The following is a 12,142-nucleotide window of genomic DNA, read 5'->3' as shown; positions in this document are numbered from 1 at the left end:
CAATCAAGAAATGGGCAGAGGACATGAACAGACATTTCTGCAAAGAAGACATCCAGATGGCCAACAGACACATGAAAAAGTGCTCCACGTCACTCGGCATCAGGGAAATACAAATCAAAACCACAATGAGATATCACCTCACACCAGTCAGAATGGCTAAAATTAACAAGTCAGGAAATGACAGATGCTGGCGAGGATGTGGAGAAAGGGGAACCCTCCTCCACTGTTGGTGGGAATGCAAGCTGGTGCAACCACTCTGGAAAACAGCATGGAGGTTCCTCAAAATGTTGAAAATAGAACTACCCTATGACCCAGCAATTGCACTACTGGGTATTTACCCTAAAGATACAAACATAGTGATCCGAAGGGGCACGTGTACCCGAATGTTTATAGCAGCAATGTCTACAATAGCCAGACTATGGAAAGAACCTAGATGTCCATCAACAGATGAATGGATCAAGAAGATGTGGTATATATACACAATGGAATACTATGCAGCCATCAAAAGAAATGAAATCTTGCCATTTGCGACGACGTGGATGGAACTAGAGCGTATCATGCTTAGTGAAATAAGTCAATCGGAGAAAGACAACTATCATATGATCTCCCTGATATGAGGACATGGAGAAGCAACATGGGGGGGTAGGGGGATAGGAGAAGAATAAATGAAACAAGATGGGATTGGGAGGGAGACAAACCATAAATGACTCTTAATCTCACAAAACAAACTGGGGGTTGCTGGGGGGAGGTGGGATTGGGAGAGGGGGAGGGGGCTATGGACATTGGGGAGGGGAGGCGAACCATAAGAGACTATGGACTCTGAAAAACAACCTGAGGGTTTTGAAGGGTCAGGGGTGGGAGGTTGGGGGAACAGGTGGTGGGTGATGGGGAGGGCACGTTTTGCATGGAGCACTGGGTGTTGTGCAAAAAGAATGAATACTGTTACGCTGAAAAAAAAATAAATAAATAGAAAACATAAACTAACATCAGAGCCACTATAATAATACCCGGTTCTGTAACTAATCATGAGACCTAAAGTGATATCCAGCACCTGTTTTTCCCCGTATTTTTGTTGATTGGGCTTATTTACCTGGTAGAGTGACCCAAACCTTGATTCTCACAATTTAAAATCCTTAGTAGTGCTGTCTTTATTGAGCTTCCACGTCTTCCCATTGGCCATTCTTATGGAATAGTATAAGGTTCTTCAGCGAAACTCCTTAGTTCTACCATGTTTTCCTAGCTCCTACTGTATCACAATAACCTGATTTCCCCATGGCAACCGGATCCAACTCCCTCAGCCAGTAAAGTCAGGTCTTCCTGTTGGTTCTTCAGCATGAAAAGCCCAAAAAGCCAAGGGACAGTCTCAGGTTCCAATTTAATGGAATAGTAACTATGTTTCCTGGCAGAAATTGTCCTACCTTGGGAATTAGAATTTCTAAACCTTCTGAATCTTTGAATGAAATATAAGATATAAAAGTGAGAGAGGTAGCTCCTATCTCCACTCTTTGGTTCCTCATCTGCATTCTACAGCACAGCAACCTAAATTCACCAGTGGTTGTTTCTTTTCTTTTTTTGGCAGGGAACGGGTGGGGGGAGAAAGAGAGTGAGAATCCCAAGCATGCTCCATGCCCAGCACCAAGCCTGAAGCAGGGCTCCATCTCAGAACCTTGAGATCATAACCTGAGTCAAAATCAAGAGTCAGATGCTTAACCCACTGAGCCACTCAGGTGCCCTAACCAGGGTGTGTTTCTAAGCTAGTGCCTCAGCTGACAAAAATGTCTATTTGAGAATATATTGAGAAAATGTGCAAATAACCACAGGATGGGTCTATGGACTTATTAGAGCTACTGTTAAACAGAATGGAGTCAAAATTTCATCACCTGAGCTTCCTCAGTCCATACTATGACTACTGGACTATGATGGTATTTTATATCCTAAGTACTAGCAATATCTCAGAGTCACTATCTAAAAACCTCCAGAAGGTGCCTGGGAATTCTGCCCCCCACCCCAAATTATCTTGGTAAGTAATTCAATAGGTTTATTTGGAAAAGCCAAGGTCCTCATTTGTGGCCATATTGCAGGCCACATTCTTCCTCAAAAGAACCTGGCCTGCTCCTTCATTAAAGTGCTTTAGATCTGCATGTTCCCAGATTTGGGAACTGGGTATGAGGCTAAGAACTGAGTATGAGACTCTACGAAAATTTAAGTCAGTTTTTATTTTATATAAATCAAGAAACACCTTAGGGGGTTGCCCATCTGTTTAATCCCCAGTACCTTAATGATCACTTGGTCACTGGCATATGTCCCTGGTAATCAAAACACTCTGATTACCATTCTGGAAGCTATGTCCTTTTAAGATAATTGTGCCACCTTGTCTCACAATTAAGAACAGACACTTGGCTGTACTACCCTGGGATCCGATTTTTTTTCTGTTCAAGTCAGAGAGTTCATTTTCACGGCACCACTACCCATATCCATCATTAGCTGTTAGAGACAGCCACCACAGAGGTTTTCAAGGATGTGACTGTTCCCCTTACCAATGCATTTTAATGTTTTTAAATGAAAGAAGTGACCTCAGGATGTTCTGGGGGTAATGAAGGTGAGAGGACAGTAGAGACAATGGCACATTTTAAATCTCTTCTAACATTCTCATTTCTCTAAGGCATCAAATTTCCTTTCCTACATTATGTCAGGGTAAGGTTTAATCTCAACTTCATTGATTATGGGCAACTGTTAAGTCCAGGCTTCCAAATCAGCCAACTATGAGACTCACTCTCAACTGTTGTAGTTAAAACTTTAAACCTCAAATCTCAGTAGAGGTCACATACATACATTTAGCATATGCCGGTGGTTCTCAAACTTTAATATGTAGCAGAATCACCCAGAGGACTTGTTAGAACAGATTTCCGAGCCTCATGCCCTCTAGTTTCTGATTCATTAGGTATAGGATAGGACTTGGGAATTTGCGTTTCTAACAAGTTGTCAGGTGATAATTAATGCTGACGGGCCCAACAACCCTACTTTGAGAACCACTGTTCTAATTTTTTTTTAAAGATTTTATTTATTTATTTGACAGAGGGAGAGAGATCACAAGTAGGCAGAGAGGCAGGCAGAGAGAGAGGAGGAAGCAGGCTCCCCGTGGAGCAGAGAGCCCGATGCGGGGCTCGATCCCAGGACCCTGAGATCATGACCTGAGCCGAAGGCAGCGGCTTAATCCACTGAGCCACCCAGGCGCCCCTAATTTAATCTTACAGTTCATTCACCTCAATCTAATCTCTTTAGAATTCAACCTAATTCGCGTCCGCCAATTCTTGCTTATACAAATTGGTAAGATGATCTCCTCCCAGAGCAGACCAAGTAATTTTCCCTCAGGGTTACACTGGTATTTAATTCTCTTTATGGCCCTAAAGGCAAGTTAAAGTGAAGAGAAGTTACTGAAAAGTTTCCCTGCATGGAAAGACTGGTTTTTCAGACAATAGAAGAGAGCTGCTTTCACTCTCAAGGTAGGTTCAAGACAATTAGAGTTTCAGCCTCATCTATGCCTGCCTAAATGTCCCACCTCAAATCTCAATGTTTCACTTTTTCCCAACAAATGTCCCTACCCTTATATAAGAGACATGAATTCTAAATGTGGATCCTAGGATAGAAAATCTTCCTTCAAACGTCCATAGAAACTTTCTGATATTCCTTTCTGTTTTGGTTTAAGAGTTCAAGCACTAAGCTTCACTTTTTCTTTCTTACAAGCTTTAGGACAAAGAGATAGCCAACCCAGCTCTCAATCTTTTAATCACTGCTGCCATAGTGATCAAATGCCACCACCACATTATCTCCTAATGCCTTGCCCTGGTTGACATTCTACCCAGCGCCAATACCAGTGATTATTTGAGTACTTGGTGTTGTCACTGCATGCCCTGAATTGCATTTTATGACTTAACCTTCTTACACTTAATTATCTACTCAGTAAACTTGTTCAAATTGAGTCACTTCATTTTTGCATACCAATATGATCTTTCGTAATTGTTTCACCGTTACTTTCCTTCTCAGTGTTCTTCAGAGGAGTTCAAAATGTGGTTTAGAAGTATTTAATATCAATAATTCAAAGTCCCTTATGACAATATTCAATGACAAGACAACTCATTGCAGTTAAATAATTTCCTAAAAAATTAAGAAGAGCAGCCTGCATTTAAGCATCCAAATTACTTTGCTTTTACTGTCTATGCTATTCATTCTTCCACTCATCACATTCTTTAAGCACGTCCTATGCACCAGGTAGACAGACAGGAAGTGGAAATACACCAGTAAAGGTGTATATGATTGCAAAGCAGATGGGGAAAGAAATCAGGGTATTTCTTCCCTAGGGATTGCTCTTTTTGGTGCACCATTTTGGTAGTGGCTGTACCCCTCCATTATTGCTGCTCTTACTGCCTGGCCCCTCTTCTATTGCTCTATCCTCTAAAAAACATCTAATGATACCATATTCTTCTCTTGTCTCTTCAGACATATAGGTACTATTATCTTTCCAGTATTGCTAGTTCCTGGGTGATCTCAACTTCCCTGGCTGCCCATAACACACACATACACACACACACACATAATCTTTTCATTCAATTTCTTTCAAATTCCAGCTTCCTGCCATTAGCTTGATAGGTACAATAAAATGGGACATCTTTGCCTTTGTGAAACTGAGATTGTAGTAGAGAATATAGACATTTAATATGTTATAACCAAAAAGCACAAGGTACAATGGGGAGGGGGGTTATCTTGCCTAGCCTGCCATATCCAGAATGGTTTATTGTATGAGATGTTAAATATCACATAGCCAGAAGTAAAGAGGTAAGTATGTGTGTATTTAAGTTTTGGCAGATAGAGTCTTCTGTGTCTTTGCATCAAAGAGGTCTGTGAACTAAAACTACTTGAGAATCTTGAAAAGTGACTTCAAGGAAAAACACTTGCTATTTTTGTTAAGTGTTAAGATAAGGTAAATTTTGCCTTATTCAATTTCACAGTTAATTCTCTTTGATCTAACACCTTTAGAAGCCATTCCTATACATGTTTGCCAGGTTGATGCCTGCATATATGGGCAGGACTATCTCCTCCCTGATAGAACTCAGTGCCTTCCTAATTTCAGTGATCTCTAAAATCTCAGTAGTTTGCAATAAGAATGGTTTACTTCTCAATTGTTGTAAGTGTCCAAACAGCAAAGGGCTCTGTCTCAAGACATAGGCTTTCAGAGCAAAGGGTGATGATTGTCAGTATCTTGAGACAGGAAAAAGAGAATCAATGAACCATGTGCTGGCTCTTAAGGGCTCTTCCCAGAAGTAAATTCTGTCACCACTGCTCATTTCATTGGTCGGAACAAATCACATGATCACTGGGCAGTGATCAATGATCTCTCAGCAAGGGACTTCATAGGGAAGGAAACTAGAAATTTTACTGAACAGTAATAAAAGCTATTACATATATCAGATGGAATCTTGCCAATGGATAGAAATCAGGTAGTCTTGGAGAGTCTTGGTAAGTCTTAGGAAACAAAAGTCTTTTCCATGAGATACAAAATTAATATTGAATATTTAATTAGGTCTAATTTATATGGGCAAAATATTCCTATCTATCCACGCTCATTAGTATTCTACACTAATAGCATTAGAATATTTCAACTGATTGACAACACTGACTATGCATTTTAAAAGAAAGCAGAATTAAAGACACATAAATTTTCTTTTGCCTGAGAGGGGCAAAGGAGTCAGTGATAAAGAAAAAGAAAATCCTGTAAATAAATCAGATAGGTTAATTTATTTGTTCTTTATTAATTTATCACTCCCCCTTTTATTTTAAAAAATATTTGAGGGGATTTTAGAGAAATATTCTTCCTAAATATTTTAATTATCAATATTTTAAGATATTGCATCAAATTAGTATCCACTACAGTTTTCCAAAGAATTTCTTATCTGCAAAAAGCAATCATTTTTTCCAGGTCAAAATACAAAATCACATGGACTCAAAATAATTATGTTAAAATTCTGTGTGTATGAGTACAAACAAAAATTAAATGTGGAAAAATGAAAATAAATGTTTGTAAGAAGATACAAGTATGTTCTTCTATTTAATTTCTGGAATAATGCCAATAGTATAATAAATTATTTTAAGTATTCACTATTATTTATCATCAAACATCCCTCATTAAGGGGATGCCTGGGTGGCTCAGTCAGTTAAGCATCTGCTTTTGGCTTAGGTCATGATCCCACAGTCCTGGGATCAAGTCCCACATCAGGCTCCTTGCTCAGTGGAGAGCTTGTTTCTCTCTCTGCCTGCTGTTCCCCCTACTTGGCCTCTCTCTCAACCTCTCTCTCTGGCAAATAAATAAAATCTTAAAAAACAAAACAGGGGCGCCTGGGTGGCTCAGTGGGTTAAGCCTCTGCCTTTGGCTCAGGTCATGGTCTCAGGGTCCTGGGATCGAGCCCCGCATCGGGCTCTCTGCTCAGCGGGGAGCCTGCTTCCCCCTTCCTCTCTGCCTACCTGTGATCTCTCTCTCTCTCTAATAAATAAATAAAATCTTAAAAAAAAAAAAAATCCCTCATTATTTTGATTCCACAGATGCTTATATACTCAATTTGCTTGCTTAAAAATCTTACCTATTTCATGTCATTTTTTTCTGCAGATAAATTAAATCATATCAACCACATGTACTCCTTCCTTACACCTGAATAGTTCTCAAATATCACTTATTTGTCATATATGTGCACATGCTCAGATAATAGATGAGAAATGAAAAACTAAATTAGAATTATGCACACACATAATCCAAAATTCACATTGCTAAACACAATAAAATTTTAATATCCCCGGTTCTATAAAAAAAGCAACACCAATGTACAGAAATCTTGGTGAAATAAAGCTCAAAGAGAAAAAGGCCATAAATAAAATGTTCAATCAAATTCTAATGTATTCTATAATTGCAATGAAAATGTTCCAAGTTTAAATTCTCTTTTCATATGCTAGTTTTTTCAGATCTTCTTGGAAATTGCTCCACTTTAAAGAAATTTGGGTTTTCCATTTTAAATAAACTAGTTTATTTAACAATTCCTTCTGTCATTGAGTCACCATTTAGAATTTAGTTTGTTGGACTTTTGAGTTCATCTAATTACCGAGAGATACACAGCTGGACAAAGAAAGTTATTATTAAGAATTTTCCAGAACCATGAGATATTGTTATGAATGTTTGCAGGCTATATATGTTCCATGTTGAAAAAGAAATGACAGATGGGCATGATGTTTACGATGCTCCCCAAATTTTCAAAGCTGTAGTCCAACATTTTCAAATGATTGATTTAAAGTCTAGGGCATTTGTATGTTTGGACAATATTTTAGAGGAGTCAAAATAGATGTAACATTGAACCTGATGTCATCACAATTTAAGTTCATTTTACAGAGAAGTACTTAATGAAGAAAATCACTGGTTGAACATGTCTTCTCTATATTTCTCAAGAAATGTTCTTTTCCAATGAGATTCTCTAAGAAAGACTTAACTTCTTTTTTTAATGGATTATTACTACAGCTCTAGAAATTCAGACTGTGTGAGAGTATACACCATTACTTTTTCAAAATTACAGAGTAGGGGCGCCTGGGTGGCTCAGTGGGTTAAGCCACTGCCTTCGGCTCAGGTCATGATCTCAGGGTCCTGGGATCGAGTCCCGCATCGGGCTCTCTGCTCAGCAGGGAGCCTGCTTCCCTCTCTCTCTCTCTCTGCCTGCCTCTCTGCCTAGTTGTGATTTCTCTCTGTCAAATAAATAAATAAAATCTTTAAAAAAAATTACAGAGTAGACAGTTTTATGATTCTGAAGCATAATCTGGCTTGAAAGTCAGGAATCTGGGTTCCAGTCCCAGCTTGGTCACTAACACATTGTGCAGCCAAGCACTAATTACCTGATACACCTATGTGTCTGTTCTTTCATTAGTAAACTGAAAAAATTATACTTTCTTTAACCTATTTCAAAGGGATATTATTAGGATATATGAAACAGAACTTGTTAAAGTACTTGGAGCTTGTCAAAAGATGATCCATAATTCCACATTATAATTATAAAGCTATATATCCCACAAGACCAGAATATCTTCCTAAATAACAATGAAAACAAGTATAAAGAAACAATCTGGAAAGAAACCTTTCAAATAGAGAATATGAAAAACATTAATTTATCACTTAAAAAAACCTCTTAAATTCTATGATGCAATTTTATAGACAAAACATCTGGCAATGAAGCTCGGGACTGGATGCAGATATTAGTCTTAGCTCAATGCATTGAAGATGTAACAATGAACTTCAAGAAGAATATCATCATCCATCTCCAACTTGTTGAGACACCTTTAGAGTGCAATCTGTAAGACTTACAGACTGGGGAAACATAAGAGAGAAGGGGAAGTTAAGAATTAGCTTGGCGACTAAGTAGGTGGAGGATGATGTCCTCAAAAACTAACAAACTGGTAGAAGTGTGACCTGGAGTAACTGGTGGGACTGTGACATGTCAGGATATTGACCTTAGTTTCGAATGTGCTGGAAATGCAGGTGTCCAGAGTTCTTTGAACTTTCCAATCATATTTTGGAGGAGTTTCACTTACCCATGTTAGCTAGAATTTGGAGCCCTAGAGTTCTTGATGGAGACCTTCAAAAAACTTCATTCTTTACCATACAGTAGTTAAAAAGAATGAGATAAATCTATATGTAGTGATACAGAATAATGTCCTAGATATATCTGGAAGAACAAAGTACACGACGGTGAATATACTATCTTCCCTGTGGTGAAAAATAAAAATGATATATGCTTATATATTCATAAACTCATTCTGGAAAGATACAGAAAAATGGGTAATGTCTTGCCTCACAGGAAGGCATCTGGGGGACTGGAGGTCTGAGGAAGCAGAGAGACTAATTTTATTCCCTGCTCTGAAAACTACATTTTCTGGTATGTATATAGTCACTCACTCCAGCTTTCTTTTGACCAGTGTTTGCATAGTGTATATCTTTTTTCCATCAGTTTACTTCTAACTTGTCTGTTACTTCATATTTATACAGTGTTTCTTGTAAACATGGTAGTTGGGTCTTGCTTTCTGGTTGAATCTTTCAACTTGCATTTTAGGTGTTTGGACATTAACATTTAATGGGATTATTAATTTAAATCTAGATTTAAATCTACCAGCTTATTTGTTTTCTGTCTCATTTTTTTTCCCTTTGCCTTTCCTCTTTTATTCTTGCCTTCTTTAGGCTGAGTATTTTCTATAGGAATCCATCTTCATCCCTTTATGGCTTATTAGTTCTAAATCCTTGTTCTATAATTTGTGGTGTTTGCCTAAGAGTTTGCATGTGACAGATACTGTGACCAGTGCACTTATATATATATTTAATCTTCATTTCATAAGGTAAGCATGGATATCCCTTTTCTACAGTTGAAGGAAAAACATCTTGGCAACCTTCTAAGTAATACGCAGAACTAGAATTCAAACTCAAGTATGCCCAACTGCAAAACATATTTTTAGGAAAATACTGGAATAACTTTTCAACCTTCAATATAGTCAGAAGTCCACAAAAAAGACACAGGCAAAAATCGGAGTTGGTATTACATTTTAATTTATTGAATATACACATAGAGACTGTAAAGGGACAAAGGGTCTAAATGTAAAGAGTTGTGAGAATTTAGAAATAAAATCAACATGTATGGTACTGTTAACTTTCTCTGTGAAATTGGATATAGCAAAACAGAACAATGAAAAGAAACATAGAACAGTGAAGAAATTAGCTATCTGTAGAAGTAAAATCTTAAGGCAAAGTTTTAAAATATGTTGTTGATAATATTAACATGTAATGCAAATTTCCTTTCAGATATTATAACTGACTGGTGCCTGAAATCAATACAGTATTTGGAACTGTAAATGCAACTAAAGATGGTTTTGGAGGCTTAGGTCCTCTAAAATGTCTACTACTACCCTCAAATAAACTTACAACTTAAATAAGAGTACTGTTTACCATACAAATGCAGATTTAAGACAAGTCCCTTGCCACTTTTAAATACATAGTCCCTCCTAGAACAACTCGGAAACAGAATTCCAGAACTCCCATTGTTTGGGAAAAAGAATGAAAGAAAAGGGATGTCCTACCAGTGGCTACAGATAGTCTAGCCTCCTTCAAAGTTTCCATCCATACCAATAGGCTCCATCCTTACCAATAACTTAATGACAATTTGTTAAGACATTAATTGCATATAAAAATTTTAACCACTTTTAAGTGTATAGTTTGATGAATTTTGGTAATTGCATACCATTATATAACTACTGCTATTAGCAATATGTAGAACAGCACCTTTACTCTTAAAAGTCTCCTCAAGGCCTTTTGCCCTTGATGACCTCTCCTTATCCCTGACCCCAGAAAACACTGATCCCCTTTCTATCACTAGTAGTTTTGCCTTTTCTAGAATTTCATACAAACAAAATTATCCTTAATGCAGTCTTTGGTGTTTGACTTCTTTCACTTGGCATGCTTTTGAAATTCATCCAAGTTCTTGTGTGTATTGCTGAGCAGTATTCCATGGTATAAATATACCATTTGTTTATCCATTCACCCACAATGGAGACTGGGGTTGCCTTTGTTTTCAACTATTATAAATAATGTTGTTATGAACATTCACACACACATTTTTTTTGGTAGACATATGTATTTATTTCTCTGGGGTAAATACCTAGAACTAGAATTGCTGGGCCATAAGGTACGGTATGTTTAACTTTATAGGGTACTGTCAAACTGTTTTACAAAGAGGTTATACCATGTTTGCATTCTTAACAACAATGTATTAAAGTTTTAGTTTATTCATATCCCTGTCAGCACTAGTATTGCCAGTCTTTATAACATTAGTTGCTCTAGTGAGTATGTACTGGTATTTCACTGTGGTTTTCATTTATCAAGCAATGTTTCAATGAAAGAGTATTTCTAATTTGTGTCTTCCTATTGGCAAAAGAATCAGCTGACTCATACACATGCTGGTTTATTAACGTGTGTGAAGGTGTGTAGCTTCATCTATAGCTACATATGAATGTAGTTTCATGTAGCTTCCATCAGTTCCCTACAATATGATCTACACTGGAAGAATGGTCAAGTTGATTTTTGGAACCTATAGAGCTGAAGAATAAATTCTATACTTTTTGTGTAACTTCATCAGAGAATTGGGTACCTATGAGACCTACCCTGAAGCCATCAGATATCCTGCCTCCCTTCCTTTCTTCCATTCTACCAGTCATCTCTTTTTTCCAACTATCATCTACTCTATTAACAAAAAAGTCTTAATTTTAGAAAATCAAAACAATATAGTAAGATATCTATAAGAAAGACAAAAAGAAGATTCAATTTTACCACCCAAAGACCCATCACCACACTGATGATTTTTTTCCAGATTTCTTTTTATATTAAATAAAAATAGACTGTGATTATGATGGTCTCTTTAATTCTTACAACTATGTGTGGTAGGTCATATTTATATGACAGATAACAAAACTAAAAAAAGAAAGTTTCGGTAAATGGTCTCAGATTACAAAGCTTAGTAAGTAGTAGTTCTCACATTCAGATTGAGTGAGTCTGACTGCAGTGTGCAAGTACTGAACCATGAGTCTGCACTGTCTCTCATATATATATATATATGTATATGTGTGTATTTTAGTATGTTAATGCTATCATACTCAAGCTTACATTTACATAGTAACAAATATACATAAACGTCACCCTTCATAATGACTGCAAAATCTTCTACTTTGTGGGTATACTATGGTATATTTACCATGGTACATTTATTTACTCAATCTTCTAATTATTGATATTCAATTTGTTTTCTTTAATTTTTAAGATTTTATTTATTTATTTTAGAGAGAGAGACAGCAAGCACAAGTGGGAGGGGAAGAGGGAGAGGGAGAGAGAATCTCAAACAGACTTTGCACTGAGTACAGAGTCCTACCGTGGGCTCAATCTCACGCCCTGAGATCACCACCTAAGCTGAAACCAAGAGGCAGATGTTAAACTGACTGAGCAACCCAGGCGCCCCTCTATATTTAATACTATAAACATCACAAATAACATTATAATATATACATCTCAGTATTATTGTCC

Source organism: Meles meles, chromosome 6 (assembly GCF_922984935.1).
Source record: "Meles meles chromosome 6, mMelMel3.1 paternal haplotype, whole genome shotgun sequence".
Lineage (NCBI taxonomy): Eukaryota > Metazoa > Chordata > Mammalia > Carnivora > Mustelidae > Meles > Meles meles.
This window is presented reverse-complemented; position numbering follows the sequence as displayed.